Genomic DNA, 21,182 nt, shown 5'->3' on the forward strand with positions numbered 1-21,182 from the left:
GAATGCAGGTGTGACTGCAGGTGTGTCTGCAGGTGTGTCTGTAGGTGTGAATGCAGGTGTGTCTGCAGGTGTGAATGCAGGTGTGAATGCAGGTGTGACTGCAGGTGTGTCTGCAGGTGTGTCTGCAGGTGTGTCTGTAGGTGTGTCTGTAGGTGTGAATGCAGGTGTGACTGCAGGTGTGTCTGCAGGTGTGTCTGCAGGTGTGAATGCAGGTGTGTCTGCAGGTGTGAATGCAGGTGTGTCTGCAGGTGTGTCTGCAGGTGTGTCTGCAGGTGTGTCTGTAGGTGTGAATGCAGGTGTGACTGCAGGTGTGTCTGCAGGTGTGTCTGCAGGTGTGTCTGTAGGTGTGTCTGTAGGTGTGAATGCAGGTGTGACTGCAGGTGTGTCTGCAGGTGTGTCTGTAGGTGTGAATGCAGGTGTGTCTGCAGGTGTGAATGCAGGTGTGAATGCAGGTGTGACTGCAGGTGTGTCTGCAGGTTTGTCTGCAGGTGTGTTTGTAGGTGTGAATGCAGGTTTGACTGCAGGTGTGTCTGCAGGTGTGTCTGCAGGTGTGTCTGTAGGTGTGTCTGTAGGTGTGTCTGTAGGTGTGAATGCAGGTGTGACTGCAGGTGTGTCTGCAGGTGTGTCTGCAGGTGTGTCTGTAGGTGTGAATGCAGGTGTGACTGCAGGTGTGTCTGCAGGTTTGTCTGCAGGTGTGTCTGTAGGTGTGAATGCAGGTGTGACTGCAGGTGTGTCTGCAGGTGTGTCTGCAGGTGTGTCTGTAGGTGTGAATGCAGGTGTGACTGCAGGTGTGTCTGCAGGTGTGTCTGCAGGTTTGTCTGCAGGTGTGTCTGTAGGTGTGAATGCAGGTGTGACTGCAGGTGTGTCTGCAGGTGTGTCTGCAGGTGTGTCTGTAGGTGTGAATGCAGGTGTGACTGCAGGTGTGTCTGCAGGTGTGTCTGCAGGTTTGTCTGCAGGTGTGTCTGTAGGTGTGAATGCAGGTGTGACTGCAGGTGTGTCTGCAGGTGTGTCTGTAGGTGTGTCTGTAGTTGTGAATGCAGGTGTGACTGCAGGTGTGTCTGCAGGTGTGTCTGCAGGTGTGACTGCAGGTGTGTCTGCAGGTGTGTCTGCAGGTGCGAATGCAGGTGTGACTGCAGGTGCGACTGCAGGTGTGTCTGCAGGTGTGAATGCAGGTGTGTCTGCAGCAGAAGTCACACCTGCAGTCACACCTGCAGACACAGACACTTGGTTGTCTGTAACATCCTGTGGACTGATTTCTACGTGAAGGACCCGGGCCAGATTTTCCACGAAAATCTAACGGAAGTGATGTTTTTGTGCGCTCCTGAGTGCCTTGCCTCTCTCCCACTAACGTTAACAAATGACCAACATAACAACACAACAAAAACCGCGTTATCCGACTAGAAACACCTTACAGATATCAGCTCTCCAGCTAATGAAGCAACTAGCTGCCTCCATCAACCACTACACATTTCACAATAAAACACCCCGCAATGACTAGTCGCCCACTCCTGAGCACACACAGCTAAAACATTATTACCTCAACAAAGGAGCAGAAAACAAGCTCCAGAGCGACGGCAGAACACAACTTACCCCTTTTGTTTTTTTCTGTCAGTAGTCCAAAGGTCGTAATAAGCACACGTTTCACATCAAAACCGCAGCTCATTGCTCCCCAACAACAGCTCACTGAGCCTACCGGTGTTTAGTGAACACGGTTGGTAAAACAAAGTTGGTGGTTTGCGGGTCAGGTTGGGGTGGTTAATTATTTTTGCATGTTGGACAGTGCAGATTGTATGGTGGCCCTGAAGTGCAAATCACTCTCTCACTCTCTAATCTGTTCTTACTTTCAAATTCAGAAAAAGTTTTATTGGTATGAATGTTGCAGGTAAATATTCCCCAAACTAATGATGGTTCTCTCTCTCCAGACTCTGTCAGGCTGGTGAATGGGACTAGTCTGTGTTCAGGCAGACTGGAGGTGAAGTCTGAGCAGTTGTGGTCCTCAGTGTGTGAAGCTGACTTTGACCAGCAGGATGCAGAGGTGGTCTGTAGGGAGCTCGGCTGTGGGGCTCCTTCAGTCCTCCGGGGGGCGCTCTATGGAGAAGTGGAGGCTCCGATGTGGACCAAAGAGTTCCAGTGTGGAGGCCATGAGTCTGCTCTCCTGGACTGTGGAAGATCAGACTCAGCTAGAAGCACCTGCTCACCTGGCAAAGCTGTTGGACTCACCTGCTCAGGTAGAAGAGGAGCTGCAGCTTTGATTTGGTTTCATTTCTGTTCTAATGAAACTCACTTTATTCTTTTACTGATGACTCTCTTGTTTCTGTTCAGAGCCTGTCAGGTTGGTGGGAGGAGCCAGTCGCTGTGCAGGTACACTGGAGGTGAAACGAACAGAGTGGAGACCAGTGAGATACTCTGACTGGACCCTGAAGGCAGCAGCTGCAGCCTGCAGAGATCTGGACTGTGGCTCTGCTGTTTCAACAGGAAGCAGAGATGAAGCCTCAGACAGATCTGTATGGTGGATCAGTTCTGACTGTGTTCATTCTGGATCTACACTGAGGGAATGTGCATCATTAGATTCCTCTTCCTCCATCATGAAGCTCACCTGCTCAGGTAAGTCCATCAGTGACATCATCTATGACAGTAATATTTTCCTTCCTCTGTCACAGTGATAGTTGCTGGTTTCCATTGGACTGAACTGTAAACTTATCCATGACGACGGCATCCTAAAGGGTAGAGAAGTTAGCTTGTTCCTGGAGGCTCATTGCTTCAAACTGAGACAATCTGCAGCTTTAAGGATATTCACACTACAAGAGAAAGCAGGAGTACTAGTAGTTTTGAGTTACAATATACTGTATGTATATGATATTTAATCATTCACATTAACAGTGTAAACAGACCAGTTTGCTGCTCTCTGTCAGCTCAGTGTCAACATGATGATCAGATGTACTGACTTCAGACTAGTGATCAGTTTCATTAGAATTCTATCAATAATACTACTCTCATCAATACTCCTTATCAGTTCTTTTTCATCACAAAAGAATCTTTACTACTTTTAAATGATTATTTAAATAATATCATAAATCCAGATCAGGATTATAATGTATTTATATTTTATATTTAAAAATATAGTTTGTTGAGCAGCAACAACAATGTTTACAACAGTGTCACAATATGAACTCAATAATATCTCCCTGGAAACAAGCAGAACCCAAAACCAGATTTTACCATCCAATAATCTCACTCCTTGTTTTCTTCAAGTACCGATAAAAGAACTGACCTTAAAAATATCTCAGGTTTTTACTGTTTAATACTGGATCCAATTCAGAACCAGGTTTCAGGGGGCATCCCTACCTCAGACCAGCGTTAACAATTACAGTTCACTGTAGTCTGAGCTGAGGTCTGATAGCATGAGCTGCTACTGCTGAAAGCAATAATCTGACAGAGGAAAACAGGAGGAGTCTAATTCAGATTAGCTGTAGCTTCATCCATTATTCTCCTGTGAACAGAGTTATGAGGGGGCGTGACTACCTTATAACAGAGAGACGCCTCCTTTTAAAGTTGTATATCTTTTTATTTCCTTTTATTTATTTTTGTCATTCGTCATTCTTAATGCTGCAAGTGGTCTGTCTGTATTACTTGTTTTTATCATGTTTTTCTTAAACAGTATGTTGCTGCTTGTCTTGGCCAGGACACTCTTGCAAAAGAGATTTTGGATCTTAATGAGGTTTATCTGGTAAAATAAAGCTTAAAGGTTCTATATCGTCGCTGTCGGGTTCAAACCTTCTATGTCTAAAAACGTTAATTTTCAGGAAATGAAAAACCCTGTGTTTTTTAAATAATTGAACACTGCATCCTCACAGTTGATACTGTGTCTTTATATATGGTCAGATACTGAAATGTGTCATTATATTATTCATATTTTACCAAAATCAAGCTCAAATGGAGTTAGCAGGTTTTGGACCAGTGAATGTCGAGATGCGTGTTTTGTCCGTCATTGATTAGAACGGCCACGTCATATCATCAACTTACTGGTTACAAAGTTTATTGTAGCTATGTGTGCGCTTAGTTTTTCCTGTTATAGAATACAATTGGCCAAAATGTCTAGTTGTAAAAGATGAAGTGCTATGAACAGGCTATTGAGGACAGTATTGGCTATGACTAGACAGCAAATGCTGGACTAAACTGCACTCCAACCCGCCGTGGTTCGCCTGCGTTCTTCTCCGCTCCCACGTCTCAAGCCTCAAATACATCAAACATTAACCTTTACAGACTTGGTGTTTGTTGCATCAAGAACACACTGTACTTCCTCAGCCAGTTCTTTATACAGCCGTGCATTGCAGCTTTTGCATTGCAAACAACCAGAGACTCTCTACTAATGCTGTGTATTCTTCTGCAGTTGAATGAAGTTACAGCAGGTTGTACAAAACAGCAACACGGCTAACTGAATGCAAGACTATTGTGAATAATACTAGTTCAAATATTTTCTAATACAATACTCACAGGTATGTAGTGCAGCCTTGTTAGACAATTGATTACATGCATATTTGTTGAAAATATGTGTTTAATATAACAATGACACACCAACAATAAATAAATAAATAAATGACAGTAAATAAATAAATACATCAATTCATGTTAAATAGATATAAACATTCAGGTAGTCCATCATCAAATGAAGTGATGCTGCACTAACAATAACAAACACACAATGAACATTAACAGTTTATCTACAACTTCCTACAACAATGTATCTATCCATTTATCCACAACGATGTGTCAAAAACCAACAATCATCAACAATTTATTAACAGTGTATCGCTTTGTGTGTTTGTGTGTGTAGATAACTGTATGTGAGTGACTGAGTGTGTGTGTATTGTGTTTCCAAGTGTTTCAGGTTGTCATTAAAGCTGTGGAAGTCTTTGGGTGTGACTTCCATGAGGTCTTGGAGGTGTTTGTATTTCATCTCCTTGATCTTCTGGCTCTCTGTGTAGAGTGGTGTGACTACAGGTGCGACTGCAGGTTTGACAGACTGGCTCCAGCTACTGTTTCGATGTTGATGACCTACAGTAGTGGGAGGGCACCTTCAGGAGATCCTGAAGAAAACTACTCATGAAGTCATGAGCCTCACCTCTGTGGCATGTTGCTGCATGCTTCTGTGTACGTTCTGTGTCTTGCACCCAGTGAAGAGCAGAACATTCTCCTATTGCAAGCGTTGACAAAAACAAACTCCTGCACACCCTCTTTCTCTGCCCATCAACTTTCAAAAAGAAAACAAGAGTAGATGACCTTCTTGAATTTTCAGAGCTCTTCTCCTCTGTACTGGGGTGACGTCTACCAAACGACGCACATACATTCGTTTCTCCTCCCAGTTCATGTTCTCCCAAAAGCTTTTAAAGATCTTCTCCCTGTCTGCCTCTCCAATTTTACTGTAGTGATGCTTGGAGGACTTCACACATGCAGCTGACCGGCATCTTGGTCTCATAAGTCGGGGCTGTTGTGGAAATTTTCTCTCGAGAAAGAAGGCACATGGAGACATAAAGAAAGCATTAAACATTGTTACTTGTTGAAGCAGTTGTAAACACTGTACAATCCATCACATCATCAGTAACAATTATACAAATGTCCAAACACAAACAAAAATACAATCATCTTGTATTTTTGGAGAGAAAGCATGCTGTTCAGCTGGCCCTTTCCCTAAAGCCAGCCCTTTCTCTAAAGATTGTGAACTCAAACTAGACAGCTTTATACCTCTCCAGAAGCAAAGCTAAAAACAGTCTGGTCCCTAAATGGACACTTCCACAAACCATTACACCTTCTTACAAACAAGTATGGTCTCTAAAACAGTAGGCTTAAGACAGATATCTCTAGCTAACCCCAGAGGTCAGCAAGCAACCCTCAGATAGAAACAGATTCAAGAGTTCAACTAACCTAGGAGCAGGATTTCTTCACCAACATGTATCCCCAAAATGACGATGACATTACATCACATTCAGTTGATAACAAACATTGACTCCTTAGTTTGAAAACATTTGTAACATATATATAAAAGATTTATAAAATGATAACCTACTATTCAATTTTCTTTCACATTCCCTCCTTTTATCATTTGATAATCCTTTGTGCATATCAGAACTCAAGAGATCCCAAACTCAATACATTTTCCTTGAAACCTAAACACCTAAACACTTAATCATCATTACATTGCAACAAAAACACTACATCTGATGTAAAATTAAACCTCTTTCAACACATTCCAAAAAGGTAAACATGACAACCCACAAATCCTTGACTCTTCTTACATTAAGACATTCTCAAACATGAAACTGCATGTATTATACAACACTCAGTGTACAATAACTAGATGAAAAGTGTCCCATGATGATGAACAATGTCCCTTGCTCTGATGTTTCTCCTTGTCCCAGAGTCATATACCTGGGTTCGATAGTGACGATCTTACCAAACCTCTCAACACTGTCCCAGAAACTTGATTTTGCTCGTCCCAGCCTTGTGAGAACAACTCTTGCAGTCAGAGTTCAAGCAGGCTCTTCTCAGAACCAGTCTTGCTCAGACCCTTGCAGCCACTAGCTTATAGCAAGTGTTGAATCGAGTCCTTTTGTCCTTGTATTACACCAGGCTTATCCACACGACCCTCCTGGTCCTTCCTGTGGCTTCCTCACAGCCCTGGTGCCCCGAAGCAGCTTCAGTTTTGCTGTCCAAACTCAGTTCAGTGTCGTTCATGACCACATGCCTTCATGTGAAGGAGTTGGGGGAACTGCTGCACAGGGTTATTTTAGACCCTGCCTGTGTGTAGGCCTCTCTGCTTACTCTGTCCCACAAAACCTTTCAAAATGACTTGACACTCGATGACGTCTTCAACCGTCCCATTTCGTCCAACCAAACTGTCCAAAACTCAAACACAGTCAATTAATAACAACATCACAGTTGAAACACGACTTAAAGACAGTTGAAACAGGTGTGGGCCGAAGCTACAGCATGTCATGTCTACCCTTTTAACACACATCATGTTTAACCGTGCAATGCAACAACAAAACAGTCATACACAAATTCTATATCAGAGTTGTAGGTCTCTTCAGTTCCTCACTGATTCCCTATTGTGTTCCATAATCTAAGCACATCTCCATCATCAGAAAGAGCCTAATCATGTGATGCATCAATAAAACAAACCCTTGTACAACCACTTAAACACAAACAATATTCAATAACTTTGGTTTCTTACTTAAGACCTATTTTTTATCTCAGATTCCTAAGAGAAGCATGTTGTAGACTCCCATATTGAGGAAATCCTGAATTCTTATGCCACTTTGGCAGCAGAGCCATCATAACTCACTTTTCTTTTCTTTTTTTCTTTTTTTTAAATGTTTTTTCCACTTTTCCTTTACTCTCCCAAGTTTAACAACTTATCGCTAACATTTGCTTTGGAAAGTTAAATCTTTTCTGAACTCTCCTCTCATTAACTTCTTTGCAGGTAGGAGCTGCAGACACATACCCACACAGCAAAATGCAGTAACTCAAACAAAGAAAAACAGTACTGTACAGCACGGACTCAAACCGTACTAAGCACTTCTTAACAATTTACGCAGGCCCACATATTGATAGAACTCTGATCTCACCTCGTATTTTAGGCCTTTTTGGGGACTCTAACCCCTTTTATTTATATGGCTTTTAGTTACGCAGGCTCACATATTGATAGAACTCTGATCTCACCTCGTATTGTACGCAGGCTCACGTTTGTTGTTCCCGATCTTACCTCGCACTTTTAGCCCAGGGGACTCTAACCCCTATTAGCTTTTATCAAGGACTCTAACCTTGAAAGGGACCCTGGCAGCGGACTCTAACCCTGCCTCTTTTCTGTGCACTTTTTAGGCAAGAGAACACTTTTCTCTCACTTTAGGCAAATTCCCTTGGAATTCCCTCTCTAAGCTTAGAGTATCTATGACACCATTAAAACTTCAACAACCACCAATGCATGCCTTCGAACTAAACTCCCTTCTTTTTCCCTAAGAATTTTGGAGGCAAATAACAAATGCAATTTCCACAGAATTAATCACAATTACCAACAAACCAAAGATTGCTCACCACTGTCCCCATTTCCTGGAAGGTGACCCCAGCCTTCTCGCAAAAAGACCCTAACTTACATAGGTCCCCGAGGTTTCTGCAGTCTCCTAGGATCGGTCCTGGCCACTGGACAGGTCAACTCTCCCAGGAAAAAGGTCAGTGGGTTAGCATCTCGGACGAGCCCCCAAATGTTGTGGAAATTTTCTCTCGAGAAAGAAGCACATGGAGACATAAAGAAAGCATTAAACATTGTTACTTGTTGAAGCAGTTGTAAACACTGTACAATCCATCACATCATCAGTAACAATTATACAAATGTCCAAACACAAACAAAAATACAATCATCTTGTATTTTTGGAGAGAAAGCTTGTTGTTCAGCTGGCCCTTTCTCTAAAGATTGTGAACTCAAACTAGACGGCTTTATACCTCTCCAGAAGCAAAGCTAAAAACAGTCTGGTCCCTAAATGGACACTTCCACAAACCGTTACACCTTCTTACAAACAAGTATGGTCTCTAAAACAGTAGGCTTAAGACAGATATCTCTAGCTAACCCTAGAGGTCAGCAAGCAACCCTCAGATAGAAACAGGTTCAAGAGTTCAACTAGCCTAGGAGCAGGATTTCTTCACCAACATCTGTCCCCAAAATGACGATGACATCACATTCAGTTGATAACAAACATTGACTCCTTAGTTTGAAAACATTTGTAACATATATATAAAAGATTTATAAAATGATAATCTACTATTCAATTTTCTTTCACAGGGCTCCTTGGTAATCTCTTCATCCTTGATCCTCCCAATGTAGGGCTGTCCCATCATTCTTCTCTTTTTCTGCACACACCTCGTCCAATTACTTTCATTGTTGTGCTTTCTTCCTCCAACTGTGTCATCCTCAGCCCCAAAAAGTACAACAACAAAATAATATTAGTGTGTGTATCTGTTATCCATTGTAACTACTGCTGTGAAATGTGCTCATCTATCCACTCAACACTCATTATAACTCTTATACTTTGTAATATCAATTCCTATACAACTAATCAGTCATTAACACATTATTCACGCTACCTGTGTCCACTTCAAATTCCTCTCTCTCTACACTCTCCAGTTGTGTCTCCTCATCCTCTCTCTGAGCTGGCATCACCTCTCCCTACTTCTGGGTCTTCTGCTCTGTCACTCTCTCCATCTGTGCTGTCACTGTCTGTATCTGTGTCTATAACTGGCCGTAGCTTGCTCGCCTCCTCATATGACACATTGACCATTGCACACATTTCCTCCAGGGACACAGACATTGCTACTGTAAAAATAAAAAATCAAACAAACAAAAAAACACAGTCATATCAGCTTAAGTTGCCTCAACAGGTTATATTAGCATCATGTTGATGTAAGAAGTTTGTTATCTAGCAAACTAGACGACACATCTGTAATCTGTGCTATACAACACTGATGTTACATAACGTTACATCTGCTGATGACAATCTTAAGTAGCGACTGATCGATAATATTAGCTTGCTATCTAGACTCAGCAAGCTAGCGGCTAACTTTCTTCATTTATCATCGCTGTTTCAATAGTGGACAGAGTTTTAACTGAGTTTTTCTAATAAGTGTTAATAGCTAAATTTAATAAACAGGTACACTGCATAGTTTTAACTGAGATTACAACAACCTAGGGCTAATTTGAAAACATTTTATTGAACTATTTACCTCAAACGAAGTACGACAAAATCACCTCTTCACTCTTCCGCTCTTCTGTGTGCGGCACTTGTTTCAAGATGGAGGCGGCGTGGAGCTATGAGGTTTTGGCGACAGTCTGAGGATCCAATGGAGTAACAAGATTCAGTCACAAGCTCTTTTTAATATTTTTCATTGGGAAAATATTTGTAAAGCCCACAGACAGACGTAAAGGGTGACCAATAGTAGTGATTTATGAAAAAAAATAAAAATGACGAAATGTCTAGATACGAGGTTTCCGCCCGACAGCGACGATATGTAGGATTGTGAAGCAATTTACATGTATTAATGTTTATTTATTGCCAGTGAGTCAACTGGTAGTAATGTAATGTAAAAAATTAGACCTTCCCTGAGTTTCTCTGTTGTCTGTAACATCCTGTGGACTGATTTCTACATGAAGGACCCGGGCCAGATTTTCCACGAAAATGTAACAGAAATGATGTTTTTGTGCGCTCCTGAGTGCCTTGCCTCTCTCCCACTAACGTTAACAAATGACCAGCATAACAACACAACAAAAACCACATTATCCGACTAGAAACACCTTACAGATATCAGCTCTCCAGCTAATGAAGCAACTAGCTGCCTCCATCAACCACTACACATTTCACAATAAAACACCCCGCAATGACTAGTCGCCCACTCCTGAGCACACACAGCTAAAACATTATTACCTCAACAAAGGAGCAGAAAACAAGCTCCAGAGCGACGGCAGAACACAACTTACCCCTTTTGTTTTTTTCTGTCGGTAGTCCAAAGGTCGTAATAAGCACACGTTTCACATCAAAACCGCAGCTCATTGCTCCCCAACAACAGCTCACTGAGCCTACCGGTGTTTAGTGAACACGGTTGGTAAAAAAAGTTGGCGGTTTGCGGGTCAGGTTGGGGTGGTTAATTATTTTTGCAGGTTGGACGATGCAGATTGTATGGTGGCCCTGAAGTGCAAATCACTCTCTCACTCTCTAATCTGTTCTTACTTTCAAATTCAAAAAAGCTTTATTGATATGAATGTTGCAGGTAAATATTCCCCAAACTAATGATGGTTCTCTCTCTCCAGACTCTGTCAGGCTGGTGAATGGGACTAGTCTGTGTTCAGGCAGACTGGAGGTGAAGTCTGAGCAGTCGTGGTCCTCAGTGTGTGAAGCTGACTTTGACCAGCAGGATGCAGAGGTGGTCTGTAGGGAGCTCGGCTGTGGGGCTCCTTCAGTCCTCCAGGGGGCGCTATATGGAGAAGTGGAGGCTCCGATGTGGACCAAAGAGTTCCAGTGTGGAGGCCGTGAGTCTGCTCTCCTGGACTGTGGAAGATCAGACTCAGCTAGAAGCACCTGCTCACCTGGCAAAGCTGTTGGACTCACCTGCTCAGGTAGAAGAGGAGCTGCAGCTTTGATTTGGCTTCATTTCTGTTCTAATGAAACTCACTTTATTCTTTTACTGATGACTCTCTTGTTTCTGTTCAGAGCCTGTCAGGTTGGTGGGAGGAGCCAGTCGCTGTGCAGGTACACTGGAGGTGAAACAAACAAGGTGGAGACCAGTGAGATACTTTGACTGGACCCTGAAGGCAGCAGCAGCAGCCTGCAGAGATCTGGACTGTGGCTCTGCTGTTTCAACAGGAAGCAGAGATGAAGCCTCAGACAGATCTGTATGGTGGATCAATCCTGACTGTGTTCATTCTGGATCTGCACTGAGGGAATGTGCAGTATCAGTTTCCTCTTCCTCCATCGTGGAGGTCACCTGCTCAGGTAAGTCCATCAGTGACATCATCTATGACAGTAATATTTTCCTTCCTCTGTCACAGTGATAGTCGCTGGTTTCCATTGGACTGAACTGTAAACTTATCCATGACGACGGCATCCTAAAGGGTAGAGAAGTTAGCTTGTTCCTGGAGGCTCATTGCTTCAAACTGAGACAATCTGCAGCTTTAAGCAACCTGCTGTGGTTCACTCACACACCCTGCAGTTATCCTGAGCAGCTCAGTCACATCCACCTTACAAGCAACTACAGCCAGTACTACTGTTGCTTTCTGCCTAAACAAATAAGCAAATGTTTGCTAACAAGTTCAATATATCACCTTAAAAGCTGATGATATGTCAGTGTTGTGTTCCCTACTTGGTACATCTCTACTAAGTCAACAATAAGATTGGTATTGTTAGGACCATCAGTCTTAATTATTTCTCCTTCAATTCTGAGAAATAAAGTTTTTGGTATTATAGGTTTTGATAGTGGAAGGCTAGGGAAGAGCATCGTGTTGTGGGCAGTTGTGGCGCGTTCAACCACTGTTTTGGGTTGTCTGTCGTCAGTGGGCTTCATTCAATTTCAAATTGCCGCCAACCTGAATCCAAATGCCACTATCTCTGTTAAGGGAAGATGTTTTATCAGCAGCACCGGAATGAGTTTTGAAGTGGGCTGACATCCAGCTATAGATAACCTAATAGTAATCATTTTAGCCACAACTCGCCATAATGTAACCTGTCTCACCTTGTAAATGGCCACATAGTTTAGTAATTAATGTTACACAACAGTGTTTGCACTGCATGTGTCTCAAGAATAAAACAGTTGGAAAAGAGGCTATGATGAGCCCTGCTAACCCGTCTCCTTCATAAAAAGGTAGAATATCAAGTTATAACTGATGTGTGTACAGACGTGTGTGAGTCCTGGGACAAGATGCATAAAACTCTGTAGATTCATGACTAAAACCGTGTGAACGCACAAAGCCAGAAACATGCAGAGACATTCTTCTCGTCAAATTTATAAAGCTGTGTGTACACCTGGTTCCGTTTTATAAATCTCAGTCATTGTGGAACTGGGCGCACGTGCACAAGCCTCATTTCCACTCCCACAATGAGCCACAAATGGATGAAGACACACCTTAAACCAGCTGTTTTCATATCAACATGATGCCTGCTGCACCAGTCTGTACAGCTGTCAGTGAAACAAACTGGAAATAAAAAGTGCAGTTTAGGTTTTCCAACAGCGGAACAGCTGTCATTACACACAGCTGTGTGGCTCTTTATAGTGTCCATCGTTTATTTATTACATAGACTGTAAACCATTGTCATCAATCAATCAATCAATCAATTTTTATTTATATAGCGCCATATCACAACAAAAGTCATCTCAAGGCACTTTTCACATAGAGCAGGTCAAGACCGTACTCTTTAATTTACAGAGACCCAACAATTCCCCCATGAGCAGCACTTGGCGACAGTAGGAAGGAAAAACTCCCCTTTAACGGGTAGAAACCTCAAGCAGACCCCGGCTCTTGGTGGGCGGCCATCTGCTTTGACCAGTTGGGTTGAGAGAGAGAAAGAGAGAGGGAAAGGGGGAGGGGGGACAAAAGAAAAACAATGACAACAACAACAACAACAAGCACAAGCAGCAACAGCCAGGGAAGGATGCCATCAGGACTGTGAAGGGCCGCGAAGGTTCGGCCCGGGAGTCAGGTTTTCCTGTGAGATGAGAAAGCACAAAAAACTCTGTGGAAGAAGCAAAGTTAGTAACATGCATTGATGTTACATGAATGCATACAGATGGAGAGGAGGAGGAGGAGAGAGGAGCTCAGTGCATCATGGGAAGTCCCCCAGCAGTCTAGGCCTATAGCAGCATAACTAAGGGCTGATCCAAGGCGAGCCTGGTCGGCCCTAACTATAAGCTTTATCAAAAAGGAAAGTTTTAAGCCTACTCTTAAACATAGAGAGGGTGTCTGCACCCCGGACTGAATCCGGTAGATGGTTCCATAGAAGAGGAGCCTGATAGCTGAAGGCTCTGCTTCCCATTCTACTTTTAAAGACTGTAGGGACCACCAGTAAGCCTGCATACTGGGAGCACAGTGTTCTAGTGGGATAATACGGTATTATGAGCTCTTCAAGATATGATGGTGCCTGACCATTAAGGGCTTTGTAAGTTAGGAGAAGGATTTTAAATTCTATTCTAGATTTTACAGGAAGCCAATGCAGCGAAGCTAAAATGGGAGAAATGTGGTCTCTTTTTCTAGTTTTAGTCAGAACACGTGCAGCTGCATTCTGGACCAGCTGGAGAGTCTTTAGAGACTTGTTAGGGCAGCCTGATAATAAGGAATTACAATAATCCAGCCTAGAAGTAACAAATGCGTGAACTAGTTTTTCTGCATCTTTTAGGGACAGGATGTGCCTGATTTTTGTGATATTACGTAAGTGAAAAAAGGCAGTCCTTGACATTTGATTTATGTGGGAGTTAAAGGACATATCCTGATCAAAGATAACTCCCAGATTCCTTACGGTGGTGCTGGAGGCCAGGGTAATGCCATCCAGAGTAGCTTTATCATTAGATAATGTGTTTCTAAGGTGTTTAGGGCCAAGCACAATAACTTCAGTTTTATCTGAATTTATTAGTAGAAAATTGCAGGTCATCCAGGTCTTTATGTCGTTAAGGCATGTTTGGAGTTTGTTTAACTGATTGAGTGTTTCCTAATAATATTACCTAAAGGAAGCATATATAAGGTGAATAGAATTGGTCCAAGTACAGAACCTTGTGGAACTCCGTGTCTAACTTTTGCCTTCATGGAGGATTCATCATTAACATGTACAAACTGAAATCGGTCTGATAAATAGGACTTAAACCAGGTTAATGCAGTTCCTTTAATGCCAATTAAATGTTCCAGTCTCTGCAAAAGGATTTGATGGTGAATTGTGTCGAATGCAGCACTAAGATCTAACAGGACAAGTATAGAGACAAATCCTTTGTCTGATGCAGTTAGGAGGTCATTAGTGACTTTCACCAGTGCTGTCTCTGTGCTATGATGCCTCTAAATCCTGACTGAAAATCCTCAAATAAACTATTGTTATGTAGAAAGTCACATAACTGATTAGAGACTGCTTTCTCAAGGATCTTAGAGAGAAATGGAAGGTTAGATATAGGTCTATAATTGGCTAAAACACCTGAATCAAGAGTAGGCTTCTTAAGAAGAGGTTTAATTACAGCTACTTTAAAGGACTGTGGTACATAGCCTGTTACTAAAGACAGATTGATCATATCTAGTAAAGAAGTGCTCACTAAGGGTAAGACTTCCTTAAGCAGCCTAGTTGGGATGGGATCTAAGAGACAGGTTGATGGTTTAGCTGAACAAATCATTGAAGTTAGTTCAGACAAGTCTACTGGAGAAAAACAGTCCAAATATATGTCAGGATTTACAGCTGTTTCTAAGGTTCCTGTGTTTGGGGAGAGAACGGTGCCTGTTGAGGGTAGGAGGTGGTTAATTTTGTCTCTAATAGTTAGAATTTTATCATTAAAGAAGCTCATAAAGTCGTTACTACTGAGAGCTATAGGAATACATGGATCAGTAGAGTTATGACTCTTTGTCAGTCAAAGTGCTGAAAAGGAACCTAGGGCAGTTTTTATTCTCTTCTATTAATGCTGAGTAATAGGCGGCTCTGGCATTACAGAGGGCCTTCCTATATGTTTTAAGACTATCTTGCCAGACTAAGCGAGATTCTTCTACTTTGGTGGAACGCCAAATCCTTTCCAATTTTCGCAATGTTTGCTTTAATTTGCGGGTTTGGGAGTTATACCATGGAGCTAACCTCTTATGTTTTATTATCTTCTTTTTTAAGGGGGCGATGGAGTCGAGTGTTATTCGTAATGAGCCTGCAGCTCTATCAACAAGATTATCAGTTTGGGAGGGACTAAAGTTAACATAAGAGTCCTCTGTAGTATTGAGACATGGCAGTGAATTCAGTACTGATGGAATTGCTTCCTTAAATTTATCTACAACACTATCAGAGAGACATCTAGTGAAGACATTTTTGTCTAATGGTGTATAATCCAGTAATAGGAATTCAAAAGTTATTAAAAAATGATCTGATAAAATAGGATTTTGTGGAAAAATTATTAAATGTTCAATTTCAATCCCATAAGCCAGAACAAGGTCTAGGGTGTGGTTAAAACGGTGATTGGGATTATTTACACACTGAGAGAAGCCAATTGAGTCTAATAATGAGATAAATGCAGTGCTGAGACTGTCACTGTCAACGTCCACATGAATATTAAAATCACCTACTATAATTACTTTATCTGTACTAAGGACTAAATACGACAAAAACTCTGAGAATTCAGATAGGAATTCAGAGTACGGGCCAGGAGGACGGTACACTATAACAAATAGAACTGGCTGTAAAGTTTTCCAGGTTGGCTGAGAGAGACTAAGAACAAGGCTTTCGAATGAGTTATAATTAAATTTAGGTCTAGGGTTGATGATTAGGCTTGAGTTGAAAATGGCTGCAACTCCTCCTCCTCGGCCAGTGTCTCGAGGAATATGAGTATTAATATGACTGGGGGGACTGGATTCATTTAGGCTGAATTTTACTAGATTTTTATGAATGACTCTTCTTTTGTTTACTTTGGATTTAATGGATTTATGTGGTCAGGGGACAGACACAGTCTCTATGTAGTTTTGGGTGGGTAACTGCTCTAATGGAAGCGCAGAGAAGCGTGTAGGACTGCATCAGTGATATCTCATAAATGTAATCATATTTTGCAGCGCTCATATCTAAACTGACTTGTTGAATCCTGCATAAATTAAAGGAATGATCAAATTAATCACACATAGTAGTTAATCGCTGTTACCTTAATAAATACACCTTTGATTGGCATTTTCACACAATCACTGCAGCTGGGTATCAACCTAAACAATGATTTACTAAGAGATTACATCTCAGTTTATATTTCATCTCCACCTCATCACATCACCCTCAGATCGCTTCAGAAAAACATGTGTACGCTGGTCTGAAGCATGCATGATATGTGCATGTGGAGGTTTGTTGTGACAACGCCACCTAGGAGAGAGCCTAGGACGCGTGTAGGTTTTCCTTAACAGGGGTGAGTAGTAGAAAATACCCAAAGAAAGCAGATTAAAGTGGAATAATTTATTCACAAATTATTCAATAAATACTCAAATGCACAATGTAAGGTTACTAAAACTAGCATCTAAAATCAAGGCCTTGTGTGAAATGATAAATAAGTAAAAAGATAAAAGTCTAATAAATATAGGATAAAGGAATTAAGTCTTTTTTTATGACAGAGTCCCTTCCTAGTTCGCTGCTGCATCTGCCTGTCCAGCCACTCTGCTGACAAACTGATCTCTCTAGTCCACTTCAGTAGTTGTCAAGTCCCTTCCGCTGCTGCTGCTCCACACTCACACACCGCTGCTGCCACCTGAAAAGCAGAGAGAAAGGAACCGTCAGTGGGGAGCCAACACCTCGCCCACCCTGTGCTTCACTGGACTTACACCTTGTCTGGCCAGCTTGCCCCAGCTGTCCAGACCGTGTGTAGCTTGCCTGGGTGGGTATAACTTGTGGCTTCACCTCCTTGGACTGCCCCGTTGGCTCTGCAGCTGCATCTGCTGGCTGCGCTTTCTGTCACTCTGTGTTTTTGCTTTTGCCTCTGCACTCCCGCCCCTGCTGATTACCTCTGCATGTTGATTACCTCCACATAAATCCAGGATTCATCAATATGTCCTGAATTTCTTCTTACTCTGCAAACAAATTTAGAACTGCCTTAGACGACACGTACCCACAAATCAGAAACGTCCCACGGTCTTAGAAAATGATAGTCAATATTTAGTCAATGTAAACAGTCTATTAGAACCACATTATTTAAAAATGACTAGGCCTAAATATACAATATTTAAAATGTGAAATTGCTAATAATAAATAATTTATTTACTTATAACATTAATAGTTAAAACATTGTAATTCATAAATCACCATCATAAATGTAATGTATTAAAATTTAATGGCACTACCTGTACTTGTAAATTATTACAATCTGTACAACCTTCATTCCTTCATTCTGAAACTAATAAATAACTGGCGGTGCCTACAATTAAATTAAGGAATCGTGTTAAGGGTATATGCCTCCTATTAGTTTTTTATCTTGTGTCTTAATTTTACCTACAACTTTTAACAGTTATTACCAAAACTTGAATTAACTATGATGAACTATGACACTAAAAGTATACTTTAAATGCATGAAATCAAAGTAGTTATTTATTAGTCCAAGTAGAAAAAACAAAACCACATTAGGTCACTAATAAAATGAATGCAAATGAAAATAATACCTCATATTAATAAACACAAAATAATTATTAGTTTCTCTTATTAACTTCAGGTCTCTATTTAAATCTTCATCTGTTACCTCTAATTAGGCTCTAATATCACAAGTGCATAACATCTTTAACACGTGTATATCAACAATATACTGTGGGCCTACACTCTCACACACACTCACACACAACATAAACTGAAATGTAAATAAAACCCCTGTTGCAGGCCTGAGTTGTGGCCTGGGAGCATGGAGGCCTAAAACTGTAATGGCCGCTTCACTTGTTCACACAAGCAACAAAAAATCAGTCTACAGTAGCACACCAGCAGGAGGGAAACAGTTCTCCATAGTGGTCCAAAGGAGTTTTGGGAGTAAGTCCATACTCCGTTTCATAGCGATCTAGTAGCTTATCTTAGCCAAGTGCTTCAAATGCCAAGCTAATGAGTATGACAGCAAAGCTAATGGCTATAATGCTAATGCTAATGGCCACTCGCAACTAGCAACATAACCAAGCGGCAACCTCTGGGGCAGAAAAATGAAGTGCCAAAAACTGCAGTTCCTTGAATGACCACTTGAGGCTCCAAAAGCGAGTCAATCCCCACAGACCCCCATGTTAAAATTCCCAACTTTACAGCAGAAATAAACATGTTTACAGCCTGGTACAACAAACGGTTTTGGTCTCTAAAGCTAATTTCCCCTTTCATGACAAGTGAACGGGGGTGAATTTTTTAATAACTCACCCGTCTAAATTTTTTTAAGCCATAAAGTTATGCCTTATAATGAAGGACATGGCTGCTTTGAGTGACAGGTCCGCCAGCCGCTAGGTGGCTTGTTTCAGCCATTCGGCCCGCCTCTTTGCCCATTTTTGATTGGCCGGGAGTTAGGTGGACTCAGTCACTGCCAAGATGGCGACGACCGGAGTGGCTCACTTTGAGCTTCAAAACCGCTCTTCAGAAAACAACGGGTGGCGTCACAGTAACTGCGTCCATATTTATATACAGTCTATGAACATAACTCGTTTTAACTAGGGCTGTAGTCATCCAAAGAAAATCTTGGTTGACTGAAATCGTACTTAATCTTCAACTAATTGATTAGTCGCAGGGAGGGTTTGGGGTTGGATGTAACAGGACAGAGTGCACAGTGAACACCACAGATTTCTCCGTTCTCTATTTCTCTGTTTTGTGTCTTCAGGTTAGGCTAACTTATTGTTGCTAACTTTGGAGCTAACCCCCTTTTCTTTTCCAGCATTTGGGGAAACAACAGACATGACTTTTTAGTATTCATTAACTGTTACACTGTAGTCTGTACTGTACATTTACTGCCAGACTGACAACTTCCTGCTAACCTTTTCCTCTGCTCCGCTCGCATTCACCGTCACTTTCCTGTCACTCGCTATTTTATATTTATATTGTTTATAGAGAAACACTGATTCAGTAAACGCTCAGTAAACGTTGAGTACATTTAGACCCAGCAGTCTCCATCAGGTTGGGCGAGTTCATCCTGTAGTCATCCTGGTGTTTTGAATACACCCCCGTTGTTTTCACAGGAAACTCGTTAGTTTGTCCCTCTCGCCGCAGGAAATAATGGATTAATCCTGGAAAGCTACTGATGTAGCACTTTTCTCCTTATGAAAGTAAAATGGAGATTATTCGACCGATGAGAATTTGGTCAGACGAGAGCATATCGACCAACTAATCGACCAGTCGACCAGCAGACTTCAGCCCTAATTTTTACACAATAATATTTTGGGTCCTATTTTAACAATCTAAAGCGCACAGTCTGAAGTGCACGGTGCAAGTACATTTAGTTTGTATCCAAATCCTTTTGGACGGCGGAAAAATGGTCGATGCACCAGAAAAAAAAAGCCAGGTGCGCTTGCACCTTGTTGGATTGTTATTATAATGGTGCATTTGCCAAATAGTAAGAAGGAAGCTTCTCTGCAGAGGAAACAGATCTGCTTGTGTGCAAAGTGAAAGCGCATGATCCATAACGAGCACACTGCTGCTCCTGGACCCTCCCGTGGTCCCAGACCACCAGTTTAACATCCTGTTCATTCATTTGTAGCAAATTTCTTTTTGTTTGTTTTTTGAAAAGGTTTATTTATTTAATTACAGCTTTGGTTTCTTTAAAATTGTTTTGTTCAGTCATGGAGTAACAGGTCAAATCAGCAGGCTTTTAGTTGCTGAAAATATGGAAACTTGATCACTGTACTCTCAGTAATGTCAAAGAATATTTGTTAAATATTGTTCAAAAATGAAATCATTAATTTTTATCACATAAAGAATCATCAACACAGTTATCAGGGCTTGATCAGCAGCTGTTTGTGTGCTGCTGCGTGTTGTGCAGCCGCCTCTGTAGGCGCATGTTACTGTCTTGATGATGCGCCTTAAAAAAAAGGCTTGAAACACTGCACCACTGACTTTAGACCAGGTTTTTGTTGGTCAATAACACACCTGCTCTCTGCTGCCTCAAGAAAGCAATGTGCCAACAATGCGCCTGACCACACTTCATTTTAAGACCAACATGCCCATGGGCGCACCGATTGGCGGAAGTGCTTTTGCTATTTAAACAACGTGGATGCTGGACGGGAAAATGACAACTGCATCCGTCTTTAACTAACAAAGACACTGATGTCAAAATTAATTGTAGCCAGGGTTACACTAGTCTGAACTGGCAGCCATTATAGGCTACTCACAGTCCTCTGTGCTCTGATTATGATTGGATTTAAAGATCCAACATCTGACACCTGGACCACACAGTCTACCTCTACCTGAGCAGCACGTGTGCGTTACTGAACTGCTGCATCTCGCAGGCCTGCGGTGTCACACCGACAGCTGCTGCTACTTCCAGCTCTATCTTTTTACACAGAGTTTGACCATTGACTGTATATTGAAATGTATTTATTGAAATGTATTTACTGGGACCATGTACAGTGTTAAACATAAATGTTAACATTTGATGCACTGCATCAGAGTTAGCTTCGGGCTAATTTTCATCTGCAGTCCTTTACAATTAAAACATATAACAGCACAAATAACAAACAGTACAAAGCAAAAACACACAGGACACATTATACAAAATACAAAGCTACACATAACAGCACATCATATATAAATATTTATATACAATCAATGAGTTTGACTTTGATAATGGCCATCAATAATAGAATGTTTCATGTTATTTCATTATAAATTTAATTTATATTTAGTTTAGACAGAAAAAGGTTAAGAAGCATGTGCTCAATATTGAAAAATAAATAATAATATGTGGTGGACTACTTCTGTGTCAGCCACATACACTCCTTTTTTTAAAAA

General features: G+C 41.5%; 1 long non-coding RNA gene across 1 annotated transcript; it reads left to right on the forward strand.

Moving 5' to 3' along the window:
* Positions 1 to 12,621: 12,621 nt before the first annotated feature.
* Positions 12,622 to 20,308, forward strand: LOC122971162. Its single transcript, XR_006399419.1, has 3 exons — positions 12,622 to 12,748; positions 19,022 to 19,029; positions 20,299 to 20,308. It is a non-coding gene; the product is annotated as an uncharacterized LOC122971162 (long non-coding RNA).
* The last annotated feature ends 874 nt before the right edge of the window (positions 20,309 to 21,182 follow it).

This window comes from Thunnus albacares, chromosome 20, assembly GCF_914725855.1.
Source record: "Thunnus albacares chromosome 20, fThuAlb1.1, whole genome shotgun sequence".
NCBI classification, from domain to species: Eukaryota; Metazoa; Chordata; class Actinopteri; order Scombriformes; family Scombridae; genus Thunnus; species Thunnus albacares.